General features: G+C 35.1%; 1 protein-coding gene and 1 long non-coding RNA gene across 4 annotated transcripts in view; one reads left to right on the top strand and one right to left on the bottom strand.

The window, feature by feature from the left end:
- Nucleotides 1-15,101, bottom strand: part of LOC145279992 (neo-calmodulin-like) — a 500,860-nt gene that overhangs the window by 310,390 nt on the left and 175,369 nt on the right. The window lies entirely within an intron of this gene.
- Nucleotides 5,971-15,101, top strand: part of LOC145279995 (uncharacterized) — a 166,308-nt gene continuing 157,177 nt past the window's right edge. Inside the window, exon 1 of the long non-coding RNA XR_013868519.1 lies at nucleotides 5,971-6,245. This is a non-coding gene — a long non-coding RNA (uncharacterized LOC145279995). The remainder of the gene's footprint in view (nucleotides 6,246-15,101) is intronic.

The following is a 15,101-nucleotide window of genomic DNA, read 5'->3' as shown; positions in this document are numbered from 1 at the left end:
CAAACTAAACAACATACTTAAAACAACAAAAATAATAAAAAGCAAACGCCAACCCAAAAACTTAAAACACATCCTAACTTCCTCAAAACTCGTCCCACATACTACAAAAGGGGTTACAAAATGCAACAAACCGCGATGTGGAGTATGTGACATAATAATAGAAGGTAACACATACACATTCAAAAACCCAGCACAAGCATTCAAAATAAAAAAGGATCTAAATTGCACCTCCAGAAATGTAGTATATGCACTAAAATGCACAGCATGCAACAAATCCTACATAGGCGCCACCAAAAATTTCAACAATAGAGTGGCCTTACATAAGGGCAACATCAAAATTGCAGATAACAGACACCTCTATGTTTCAAAACACGTACACACATGCAGTGGAAACAGCTTCAAAATAATGCCAATCTTCCAAACAGACAATTATTTTTATTTACTTACACAGGAAAAAAACTTCATCACCAGATTCACTCCTGAACTGAACAGAGCCTAATATCATCACACAAAAACATGAAATGCAAGGTACACTCGCATGCACATCCATACACATACACATATACACACCCACACATAAATCAGAACCGACACATTAAAACACACACACGTGCGCGCATACAACCACACACAGACATAACACCCCTATCTCTAATACAACACACTGAACAATACCAACCCTACTTAACCTCGAAACCAACAACACTAGGAAACACCTAGAACCATAGTATAATATCTGTTACAAGACCTCGCTCCCTCCTCAGTCAGTGGAGGAGAACCCCCTCATGACTGAAACAACTATCATCCCTTCTATCATCCCCCTCCCATACCCATACCCCCTCCAATTGCCCCCCCTCTGGGGAACAAAATCTTCCCCATACTTGGAACCGATCCTGGGTCTAGCCATACCCACATGGGGAGACAAATAAATAAATAGAAACATTAAAAAATCCCCTATACATATTTTAAATACACCCCTCTTTCTAAACAAACATAATATAAGGAATACCCGAAAAGACTAAAACGAAAAATCACAATACTAAAATCCAAGAATCCAAAAAATAAATATCAAAATAGAATGAAAGCACCCTTACCTTATTTCAGAAGAGCTGGTCCCCCCTCTTCACACATACACATTAGTAACGACCTCGGATCACAGTCACCTTCCTAGGAAGCAAATAACCTCATAATACTATAAAACAGTATACACATTCTCAAACCAATAAAAGCAAACACACACACGCACACACGCAAACACACGCACACACACGCACACACACGCGCACACACACACACACACACACACACGCACACACACACACACACACACCCTACCCCACCCTAAAGGAAAAGAAAAAACACTAGCAGAAAGAGAGAGTGACTACAGCCAGGTCGGCGGCCTCGACAAGCCCAATAAAAGAGCAATAAAAATTGAGCATGCCAATGAATAATAAACACTTACAAGCCTCCACCCCTTGGAAACACTTCAAATGAACTACGAAAATTGCCATTTTTACATCTCCAACACATTTGAAAATAATTTCTGACGAGGACGCTTCACAGAACGTCTGAAACGCGCGTAAAAACGATTTCAATGACTTAAAAACATTATTACAATGATCCAAACATAATTCTCAATGAAAAACCAAGACACGGAATAATAAAATAATGTTAAAAAATACACATTGTTGGTGACTACTCCCTTATTTAAATATACATCTTTCTTTCGTTGGAATTTCTTAACCCATTTTATATATATATATATATATATATATATATATATATATATATATATATATATACATAGAGAGAGAGAAAGAAAGAGAGAGAGAGAGAGAGAGAGAGAGAGAGAGAGAGAGAGATTTAATAAAAAGGTTGAATCTGCATAGATCATTTCACCGGTATGTATCTTAATTTGGTTCAGTTCGTGTGTATCCGTTACTCCTCTACATATAATTGGCATCTATAAACTATCTTTATCTACATGCTTAATGTTTCAATCAAACTACCTTAACCACTAAATATTTATTTTAATCTGGCGATAACTCCTCGACATGTGATCAAATTAAATATCAAAATATCAAAAAGTAGAAGCTGAAATTGCATTAGACATTTAAGAAATTCAAATCCTCCAAAAAAAATAATTCTGTAACAATAGATTGAGGAAGTTTTTTTTATTCAATTTTCACCCCAAACAAGGCACAGTGCCACTTTGAAGTAGGGAGGGGGGTTACTATGGGGGACATAAGTTTCATGGATATTATGAAAGGAGATCAGTAGCAAGGTCTGTTCACATTACACTTGAACTTCTGCATGCCAGTACCGTTGGGAAAGCAGAATCCCGGGAGTTCCAAAGTCTAGCAGTTCTGGGGAAGAAAGTTTTGGAGTAGAAGGCCTTCTTACACCTAGGGATATCTGTTGAGAAAGGGTGAGATTTTGCTGTTTGTCGGGGGTACAAGTGCTTGTAATTCGTCGGAGCATTCAACATTAAAATACTTGTAGAACTGGCAGAGGGATGCAACATTTCGTCGATGGGACAGAGGCTGAGGCCTAGATGACAGTTCGAGACTTATCAGGTTGGCGACTCTCTTTTGAACCCTGCCAAGAAGTGAGAGACAAGTAGCAGATGCACCAGCCCAAATATGACAACAATATTCTATACATGGGCGAATGGTTGCCTTATAGAGGTAAAGGATACTTTCAGGCGTAAGTAGTTTTCTTAAAGATTGTATATGGTAAAATAAACCCTCTTTAATAAATGATCTGGAAAGGCAACTTATAAATATGCATGTACGAAGTATTGTTTTGTTCACAATTCAAAGGAAAAATAACATATAGTCGGTGCCCGGATTAAAACTGTATACTATCTATATACGATGTAGATATGTGTACTATCAATAAAAAGTACCCATAGGAAAAAAAGTCTGAAAACTTATTGAAATTACCTCCTACCATCTAGGAAAGCCTCTGCAAAATCTACCACCCAAAAGATGGAATAAGGACTGGCTTGTAATCTAAGAGGAACGTCGTGTATGGGGTGCTATGGTAAGAGAAGAGAAGGAAGTGTTGCAAGGCTCCGCCTAACAGGGGTGCTTATATGCCAGGGAGAAGCAACTTATTGTTAACTAACTGTATCTATTCGGTGTTGTCCATTAGTGTTTGTACTTGCTTTTTGTTTCGTTTTCCTACTTGAAAACTATGCCGTTTTTATTTATTCAAAACATTTTTCAAACAAGAGAAAGTAACTCTATGTTCATAAATACAGAGTTTTAATTTTTGCTAATGATTCCGAATTATTTTTTATATTTCTATCAAATTACTTTTTATAGTTCTCTCGAATTATTTTTTATAGTTCTATTAAATTACTTTTTATAGTTCTATCAAATAATTTTTTATAGTTCTATCAAATAATTTTTTATAGTTCTATCAAATAATTTTTTATATTTCTATCAAATTATTTTTTATAGTTCTATCAAATTACTTTTTATAGTTCTATCAAATTATTTTTTATAGTTCTATTAAATTATTTTTTATAGTTCTATCAAATAATTTTTTATAGTTCTATCAAATTATTTTTTATAGTTCTATCGAATTATTTTTTATAGTTCTCTCGAATTATTTTTTATAGTTCTATCTAATTACTTTTTATAGTTCTATCAAATTATTTTTTATAGTTCTATCGAATTACTTTTTATAGTTCTATCAAATTATTTTTTATAGTTCTATCAAATTACTTTTTATAGTTCTAATAAATTACTTTTTATAGTTCTATCAAATTATTTTTTATATTTCTATCGAATTACTTTTTATAGTTCAATCAAATTATTTTTTATAGTTCTATCAAATTATTTTTTATAGTTCTATCGAATTACTTTTTATAGTTCTATCAAATTATTTTTATAGTTCTATCAAATTACTTTTTATAGTTCTATCAAATTATTTTTTATAGTTCTATCAAATTATTTTTTATAGTTCTATTAAATTATTTTTTATAGTTCTATCAAATTATTTTTTATTGTTCTATCAAATTACTTTTTATAGTTCTATCAAATTATTTTTTATAGTTCTATTAAATTATTTTTTATAGTTCTATCAAATTATTTTTTATTGTTCTATCAAATTACTTTTTATAGTTCTATCGAATTATTTTTTATAGTTCTATCAAATTATTTTTTATAGTTCTAATAAATTACTTTTTATAGTTCTATCAAATTATTTTTTATAGTTCTATCGAATTATTTTTATAGTTCTATAAAATTACTTTTTATAGTTCTATAAAATTACTGTTTATAGTTCTATCAAATTACTTTTTATAGTTCTATCAAATTATTTTTTATAGTTCTATCGAATTAATTTTTATAGTTCTGTCAAATTACTGTTTGTAGTTCTATCAAATTATTTTTTATAGTTCTACTGAATTATTTTTTATAGTTCTATCAAATTACTTGTTATAGTTCTATCAAATTACTTTTTATAGTTCCATCGAATTATTTTTATAGTTCTAAACAACGTGCGCTACAACTATGCACAAAAAACTGACGACTTAGAATCAAATATTGATTTTATAGGAAGAAAGCTGGCAGTAAAACGTAGTATCTGTTCTATATTCTCTGTACGCAATCAGCGAAAAGAAATCCTTATAAACTGAGAATATTTTATTTTTCTCACAATCCAAAGTGTCTCTTTTTATAAAGGTTACTGGACTTCTCCATATTAAAAACCGATCGTGTGTCTAGCCCTGCCCTCGTTAGGGGGAACGTAAGTGGGGACAAGATCGACTTTATTGTATATATTATATAAGATGATTATAGTGGATGTTCACATACTAAACGAAATATATCTTAATTGACAATGATTGTAATCGTTCTTCTTCGTGCATATACCAGCCCACTCGAGAAAGAAATAATATCCGGAGGACATCGTTAAGAAGAAAGACAGATGGGCAATATCCGCATCACTCAGTGAGAGGTTATATTGCATGGATTCTGAGTATGGGGGATGATGTGCCCCATTCTGCCGACACCGAGCCTAAGGATCGTATTGATTTTGTGCTCTCACAGAAGGAATGCAAACTCTTTATTTAACAGCAATTCTCGTAACTTTACGAGAAAAACATCTGGCCCTTTTTATGGACGCCGAAAATGTTGTTTGACAATGAGACAATATTCCCGGGTATTATATTTATATCCGATCGGGATGCGTGCAATCTTGCTTCATCTGACGACCGGGTGCATACAAATAAAAACGAGCTAACAAAAAAGAAATAAAAAAGAAGAAAAGCTAACACCAAAGTATTTCGAAACTCAGTAACTCATGCAAGCAGCCATCTTTCTTTCTTTCCTTCCTTTTTCCATTTCTTTCCTTAAAGCAAACTGCGTAATAATTGATGGTGGTAAAGTGTCGTAGTGAACGAACAGAAGTTTTAGGAGTGGAATAAGAAGATATCCAGGGGAGCCAGAGATTGTTTTCGCCCCTTTGAAGTTGAGGCCGCCGACTAGGGCGGTGCTAGAAAAGGAAAAACAAGCTTACTTTCACCTGTGACAGGGGAATGAGCAGCTCGCATATATATATATATATATATATATATATATATATATATATATATATATATATATATAGAGAGAGAGAGAGAGAGAGAGAGAGAGAGAGAGAGAGAGAGGGGGGGAGAGAATTCAGGTTAATATTTTTGAGAAGAGAAACAACCAATTAATTTAACGAGGTTCGTACAAAGGTACTCGATACCGAAGTAGGGCAAGATATATTTTTATTTCTTTTTACATAAAGAGCAAGATATACATTTAATTTGTTTTACGCAAGCATTTATATGTCGCAACAGTCATGATTGTAAACCAATAAAACAAAAAACAACAACAACAAAATAAAAACATTGACTTATCTATGATATAAATCTCACCTGTCTGTTTAAATGTATGTATGTATGTATGTATGAATGCGATCATCATCATGTATGTATGTATGTATGTATGTATGTATGTATGTCTGCCTAAAACTATCGACAGAAGCTACGGATTTTCCCGAGATCGATAGCATTTTGAAGCTCGGCGTCTCGGACGATAAATATCGAAAAATTGGCCAAAAACACCCTCCTTCACCCTCAACTAGGCAATTTTCTACAAGGAGGAGTCGATTTTTTTTTTTTTTGCGAGCCATTTTTGCAAGTCATCGTATCGGATGGATTGACTAATTTCAACGTTCCGAACTTCCGGTCGCGTCATGGAGTAGCGGTAAGATTTTCTTTCACTTTCTTTTTTTCCGCCTTCACGTCACGGGGTCGAGCCTGCCTGACTACTACCACTGTTTATTTTTCCACACACATCTCCAAACATCCGGGCAACGCCAGGCACCCAGGCTAGTCTATAAATATAAAAGCGAAAATGTATGTATGTATGTGTGTTCGCTTTTTCTGTGTGTCTACAAAAAGCTTCTTTCAGAGAAGCGGTCGGTCGGTTCACAACTTTTAAAAACTTTTTATATCACATACAAATCGTAATATCTCACAGTTAACAACGAAGCTCGCCTGTCTATTTAATTTGCTCGATTTCGGGAAGATAAATATTCAATATTTGTCGCTCGCCGCATGTGGGTTAGTCTTTTTCCTATAACATCTTCCGGGGGGGGGGGGAGCGTTCAGCAGTAAATACCATCCCGCAGTCAAACCTGACCTCATTAACTCATTAAAACGAGCACCTGCCAAATCCAAATAATTAAATAAATTCAAACATGTTTCCGTTAGCATCTCGCGGTGGGGCAATGGTTAACGTCGTACGTTCTTTTTTTTTCACACTTTAATTTACAACTTTTCCTCAAGGGTTCGGGTTCGATCCTCATACTTACTTTTTTTAACCCCCCCCCCACACACACCTCCAAACACCCCGGGCAACGCCGGGTACCCCTCGCTAGTCTAATATATAAAAGGCAAAATGTGTGTGTGTGTGTGTGTGTGTGTGTTTATATGTACCGCAAAAAATTTCGACACACGCAACAGGTCCTCACGACATTGGTATCATTTTAAAGCTCGATCCTTCGGACAACAAATATCGAAAATTTGTCGGAAAAGATTTATTCCTTCACTGTCAACTCAGCAGTTTTGTACAAGGAGGGGTCGTTTTTTCCGTCGACATTTTCGCAAGTTATCGTTTCTGTTGGATTGACCATGATTAATTTCAACACTTTCGACTTCCACATGTGCCGTGGACGCATCGGCCAAGACGTAACGTTTTCTTTTTTTCCTCCTTCGCGTGACGAGTTCGAGTCTGCCTGCCTACTACCACGTTTTTTAATAACACCTCTTTCTACCCAAAATGCTTACTGTTGTTTAGCTCCCCCTCCCGCCACTTCCACTTTATTTTAATCACCACCAACCTAGGGGTCCTTACTACACCACTTACACACACCCGGGAAACGACGGGTACCCCAACTAGTCATTATTATTTTTCATTTTCATTTTTCTTTTTTTCTTTTTCTTTTTTCTTTTTCTTTCTCCTTTTATTTTCACCCATTTAAATGCCGTTAATTTATTTTATGTTTGGATATCATGTGATTATTCTTCTGATCAAGAACTGCTGTGAATTTTTTTTTTTTTTTTTCAATTTTAATTACGAACTCTACATTGGTATTAGCAGCATCTCTAGATGAGGTCTCTAGTTAAATGTAACATGCCCATGAAAGTGTAGCGACATAGATGCTTATTCAAAATAATATCAATTATATATATATATATATATATATATATATATATATATGTAAAATAATTTTTTTAATATATATATATATATTTCTGTAGAAATATATTTTCTTATAATATATATCAATCCTTGTTAAAGAAGATCAATGTAATTACAGAGCAATATAGAGAATAAATGAGAAAAAGTTATATTCCAAAATTTATGATGTTGATCATCTTACAATTTATTCCTTTAATTCAGTTGACTTATACAATTCTTGACAGTATCTGATTTGTAGCGCAAAATCATTCACTTAATAATTATATCAATCAGTGAATTTATTATGCTCTTAACTCATCAGAAGAAATAGCAACAATTAATCCGCCATATATATATATATATATATATAATGTTAACATGTACCAAAAACGAATATTTTTTCTTAGAGTAATAGAACTCATAAATAAATCAATTCAATTATATTAAATTAATAAATAAATAAAACTTATAAATTTATATCAACTTTATAGGAAGTCTAAGTTAATTTAAATTTATTTTTTATACATACCAGCAGAACCCGTAGAAATTCCACTGTAGTTGAACATTAAAAAAAAACACACACACACTCATTATAAAGAAAATAAGTAAAAAAATAAATGAAAACAAATAACCTGATCACATGACTCACACGCAATCCGATCAGCTGATCTTGACTTCCGATCAACGTGTCTACACAACCACTCACCCCCCCTCTCTCTCTCTCTCTCTCTCTCTCTCTCTCTCTCTCTCTCTCTCTCTCTCTCTCTCTTGATCCATTCTATAACATAACGACGAATTTAAAACAACTTTTTAGAAAATTCTTTTTTTGATCTTTTAAAAACTAAAAAGAATTGCTAATGAAGCCAGACATGACTTCTGTTGCCGGGGTTCGAATCTCTTGACTGGCGTTAATTGTAAACACCCTGCACTGATGATTCGCGAAAGGTATTTAATAATTATTGTACCTATTTACTATGCCTCCCCACGGGACAGAGTTAGACACGAGGGTCGTTTTTTAACGTGGAGAAAAGGTACAAAAATAAAAATTGTCTCAGTCGTGAAGGATTTCTCCTCCACCGAAAGAGAACAAGAAATAGCAGTGCAGCATCTGAAGAACAGATGGTATTTATTTGCTCCCCCACTGAGCAATTTAGGCACAAGGCCGTTTTTAATGTGAGGTAAAAACCAGCTCCCCTAAAAGGGGTCACTCTGGTTACCAAAAATAATAATTGTCCCAGTATAGAGGGTTTCCCCTCCATTGACTGGTACAAATTATCTTAAGTGCAGTATCTGCCGGAACAGATACTACACTTTGATCTTGACCAAAAGGCTGTAGTAAATAATATATATATATATATATATATATATATATATATATATATATATATAGAGAGAGAGAGAGAGAGAGAGAGAGAGAGGGGGGGGTATTCATTTGTTTGCAATACTTTCTGAATACATTCATTTATTTATACGAAAGTGCATTTTTACTTAAATGCGAGGTGTGAATAATTTCCCTTTTTATTTTAAAAACAATACTTTTTTTTTTAATTTTCTTCCTTTGAAGATTGTAACGCTGCGTATGGGGCATCCAAACCAGCTGCCAACATAGCCCTACTTTTTTATTGAAACCAACCGAAAGCTCTTTTTAGTTTTAAGTGCAGTTCGCTGGATATCTTTTGCGCTTGGTTCACCAGGAATACTTGTTAGGTAGGACTTCAGGCTTTCATGCATATACATATGATGAGCATAATGGAAATAATATTTCGACGAAGTAGAGAAATAAAAATGAGCAAACCAAGGTATATGTTCATCAACGTTTCGTCTTTAGTTCGAGACTTTCAGAGGAAGTCTCGAAATAAAAACGAAACGTTGATGAACATATAACTCGGGTTGTTCATTTTTATTTCTCTCTCTCTCTCTCTCTCTCTCTCTCTCTATCTCTCTCTCTCTCTCTCTCTCTCTCTCTCTCTCTCTCTCTCTCTCTCTCTATATATATATATATATATATATATATATATATATATATATATATATATATACTATAATGCTCCTTATCTTGAATTGAGCATATTGAGAAGTGATACACGAATTACCATTAGCGTATAAAGCGATGCTCTTTGTGTAAACAAATCGAGCTTAGGTAGTTCGGACGATGTCAAAACACCGTTAAACTCACGACTCGCACAGCAACCGCCGATTAGCGTAATGGTTGACTGTCGTACAGGCGGTCGGGTTTCGACCCTGGCTTGAAGTAGCTGCCTGTCTAGCCGCACTGATGAGCTGTGAACCAGCGAAACAGTATGTGGATGACTGTATATATATATATATATATATATATATATATATATATATATATATATATATATATATATCATCATCATCAACGTTGATATTTATATTTAGGCTGTGTTTCAGCAGGTGTGTTACTATAAATATCATTATTGTTGGTGATAATAGTCCAAAGAGAACGATATGAATACGATGAATACTTATCACAAAAAATGCAGACGAAAAAAAAAAAAAAATGAAGTTGTTCGAGACATCACGGCAAATGCGATGATTATATTTAGAAAGCTGTCATCGTTTATTTACATCGCTATTTACTTGTTTTCTTATTAAGTCCTCATTTTCACACGTACAAGCGCTGTCTATAAAACTGCGCCATCGAAGATGTTATGAAGTTTGAGTGATTTAGTTGGCCTGTGTTTTTTTTTTGTTTTTTTTTTATCATTATTACATTAGAATATCGTTAATACGGAGGTCGTTCCAAAAGTAAAGCCTCCTATTTATATAACTCAAAACGTTGGAGAGCTGCGAAGACGGGAGTGGTACCATTAAAACGAGCGACCTTTTGAACGCCAGAAATTGTTTTTCTCACATAGTCGCCACCATGCTCAATGCACTTTTGCTAGCGATCAAAGATGGCTTCCGGATCCCGCTTTGCTATACGAGTGTAACTCCAAAAGTAAAGCCTCCTGTTTTATTAACTTAAAAAGTTGACGGGCCACGACGGCGGGAGTGGTACCATTGAAACCAGCGCCATTTTGTGTTCAAGAAATTGTTTTTCCGCGTACTCGCCACCATTTCCAATACACTTTTGTCTGGAATTCAATGACACACCTCTGCTTTTGACACACGTCCATGATAGGTTGCTTTTTTAGTCTCACACCGTCAATATCTGCAACCGAGAAATGAAACTTTCAGCTCACGAATGCCTAAATTCAATCATCATAACAATGCAATTTGTAATCTCATTTGATTTATTCAGGCGGAATAAAATATAGGAGGCATTACTTTTGGAACGGATATCGTGCATTAGTACATCGTAAATAAAAAAGGGTCATTTGTTTGAAAGACTTTCAAAAAGAACGACATGGCTTACGGATCGTTTCAAGAATGACTTGTCTTGGAGGCGTTTTTAAGGAATGTGTGTCTTAGGCACCAACTTAAAGAGGGTGTATTATAGGGACTGTTTCACAACTGACATGTCTCAGAGATTTTTCCCCCCAAACGAGGTGTTTTTAAAAATTGCTTTAAGGCCCATATGTCTTACATAAATTGCGTGTTGAAGGGACCGTATCCAATACAAGTGTCGTTTTAAATACTAAGGAACGAAAGGAACGTGCTAATGACAAAAGGTTTATTAAATAATTGGACTTCCTAATAGGCCAATCGCCTAATCGCTAGTAGATTTCTACATCGTTATCCGACTATCAAACTTTACTAATCATCATTAGGGCTATGACAAGAGATAATTCGGTACTAGTGCACTTATTGATCCGCGCTGGTTTTTTTTAAAGTATTTTCAAGTTTAATTAATGTTTTACGATATCTGTTTTTATTAAATTGTTAGGTGAAAATACAGAATAGGTGCACAACACACCACCCCGTCCCCATGTTAAGAATGGCTTTCTAACAATAACGTTATTATTTAAGCACGGATCAATAAGTGCATGAGTACCGATAATTCTTATCATCGTTTTGACTCTCGAATATAAATCCGATACAGACACAGTTAATCAAGAACCACATCATTCTATTTAAAAAAAAAAACAAACATATAAGATATTAACTGATATATACTCGAGAGTCAAAATAATGAAAAGAATATTCTCTTGTCATAGTCCTAATCATCATCACCTACACCACCACCACCATCACCATCATCAGCATTAGGATTAATGCTTACCGTATATCTGTTCATAATAAATAAGATATCTGCATTAATCTCTATATATAAAGTAGTAGCGTCCGTGTGTGTGTCTGTGTCTGTGTATACAACTCTCTCCACTGAACCTATCATGACCAAACTTGGCACAATGACGGTTCCCCAATCTAGGGATGGTGCACACCATTTTTCAAGGTTAATGTGAAAGGTCAAGGTCATAGCCTGTGTCTATATACTATCCTACAGCCCACACCACTGGACCAATCATGACCAAACCTGACATGATGATGGTCTCTGACCTAGGGATGGTGCACACTATTTCACAAGGTCAAGGTCAAAGGTTAAAGTTATATTTGGTGTGGCACTTCATAAACTCCTCACTTAGGGTTGGTGCGGATCAAGTTAGGGTTCGCCACCATTCCGAAGGCCGCCACCATGGCGGCGGCCAACTTCTTTGTGAATTGTTTCAATTTTTATGTGTAATAGTGTTACTTTTGATATAACTTATATGTTTTAAAGTTCACAGTTGGGTTTCAATCACTTCAGCACCTTAAGCAATAGTTGCTCCTACAACATTCACTTACTGCAAGGGTGTCCGCGAAGCGGGCACCCGAGCATATAGCAAAGTCCCACGCGAAGCTTGGTTATCTTTGCAGTTAAAGTATAATATTGTTGCGTATGTTACGGCTGGGCAACGCCGAGCAGCCCACTAGTATATTTATAAAAGAGCATTCATGCCCTGAAAGTTTCATATCGAATGTACTCAAAAATACTATTGTTGGCATTAGTTTCTTCGATATTTTTATAGTAAAAATTCTTTCTAAAAGGACATCGAATACTTACGGGATTTTTGTGGATTTGAACGTGGAACACGCAGGTTATCATCAGTCCGCGCTGTTAACCACTAAACCTCCATCACCTCCCGCTTTACTAATAATATAAGGAAAGGTATGAACCCTGTCATTCCTTCCATTCATGGGTTAACTAGTATAAATGATTTTCTAAAAAGAAAACATTTATTTAGAAAAGTAGTTTCGTGCTTAAAGTGACTGAAAAACTTGATAATGCGTTAAACTAAATAAAGTAAATGTACGGTACGGGTTCGAGCCTGCCTACCTACTACCAGTTTTATTTTATTTATTTTTTTGCTCAACACACACTTTCAAACAACCAGGCTAGTCTATAATATAAATATCACCTGTCTGTTTAAGTGTATGTATGTATGTATGTATGTATGTATGAATGTATGTATGTATGTATGTATGTATGTATGTATGAATGTATGTATGTATGTATGTATGTATGTATGTATGTATGTATTGTGTGTCAGGTCATGTCATATGCTACTGGTACCATGTAACCCAGTACTACCTGCCTCATGGTCGGGTCACCGGCGACTAAACTGGTTCCCCCACCAGACTTGTTTGGTGAGGAGGGCGGCTAGTCACCCTGAAGGATTAAAAACAAGACCTTCCAAAGGGCGAATGAACTCCTTTTCTGGGTCAACGGCCAACTAGCACCGTGTATATTTGTGTGTGTGTGTGTGTGCGTGTGTGTGTGTGTGTGTGTGTGTGTGTGTGTGTGTGTGTGTGTGTGTGTGTGTGTGTATTGGGGTAGAGAGGGCTCCCGTAAGCCGTGGTGAAGGCAGCCTTTCTAGGAGAAACAAATCTCTGATTTAAAAAACCCTAAAGCGGAAGACCAGTACCCGCATTAAGCTGGTCTGCAGTTACATCTGTTGCTGGCTATCTTGCTCTTGCTTGTTGCTGGATCTCAACATTTTTAACCGAGAGAGAGACTTAGCTGTCGTACAAAGTTAAGACTCTGTAACATCATATTTGTATAGATACTCCCTCAGACATTTGGGTTCATGGATTTTAAATGTCTGAGGGAGTGGCACTCGTCTGACAAGACGTTGCAATCATCATCATGTATGTATTAGTGTTGCGACGATTAACTGGAATCGGAATCGAGAATCGGAAAAATCGGAGCTTTTTAGGGTATCGGAATCGGTATCAGAATCGGAATAATTGGAGCCTATTTTCCGATTCCTTAAATTATCTTTTGTTTATTTGATTTTGTTTTTATAAAAAATCTTCCACTGCTTTTAGTAATAATAAACTAGATCACTTACTCCACACGTTTTTACGATAGAGAAAATACATGCACATTTAAGATGTGTTTTTACAGTAATCGGGACAAAATAACAATTTTATAGTTAAATATTTAGAGATTTATAAAGAATCAAAATCGGTAATTGTATCGGAATCGGGAATTTAGTACAGATTCGGTAATTTTATCGGAATCGGGAAAAATATTGGAATCGTCACATCACTAGTATGTATGTATGTCTGCCTAAAACTTTCGACGGAGGAGACGGATTTTCACGAGATCTGTATCGTTTTGAATATCGCAAAGACGTCATTTTTTAAAAAAGTTCTTTTCCTCCTGCGCGGCACGGTTTTTTTTTTTTTTTTTTTTTTTTTTGCTCAACACACATCTCCAAACACCTGGGCAACGCCGGGCACGCACGCCAGTTTAAAAAAATAAATGTTAAAATGTCAACGATATTTCTCGCGATTAAGATTTGCCGGGCGGTTTGTAACTTGAGTCAGAAATGGTTTCATGGTCGGGTTCGAATCTCCCGACCGTTAGTAATCGTGTCACCCTGCACTGATAATTCCCGACAGGATTAAACATTAGTGGCTGTAGGTATTGAAAAATTATTATTGTAACAATTATACACACGCACCCACACACGCACATATATATGTAAGTTTATATATATTTACTCTTTTTTTTTTAAAAAGAAATCCAGCAGAGTGCTCAATTATAAGGAAAATTCTAAAATAGGAACGTATTTATATTTTGTTTACAGAAAGTATTAAATGGGACAAGTCATTGGTACCGTCGATTTCAAACCCGATAATTAGGACCGATTAAGATACACATATCAAGCTCTCTTCAGCCAATACTCAGGGCTGGGTATTGGTTAAAGAGAGTTTGATATGGGTATCTTGAACGGTCCTAATTATCGGGTTTGAACCCGACGGTACCAATGACTAGTACCATCTAAACCTTTCTGCAAACAATATATATATATAGCCAGTACCAGTACAGTTTAGTTTCCTAGAAATACATCCAATGAAACAAAATATGTCTACTAAAAAGTGCTCAATAAATAAACAGAGCAGGTATATTAAATTTATTTA

The sequence above is a fragment of the Euprymna scolopes genome, chromosome 7 (genome assembly GCF_053919585.1).
Source record: "Euprymna scolopes isolate OS-2025 chromosome 7, ASM5391958v1, whole genome shotgun sequence".
NCBI classification, from domain to species: Eukaryota; Metazoa; Mollusca; class Cephalopoda; order Sepiida; family Sepiolidae; genus Euprymna; species Euprymna scolopes.
This window is presented reverse-complemented; position numbering and strand designations above follow the sequence as displayed.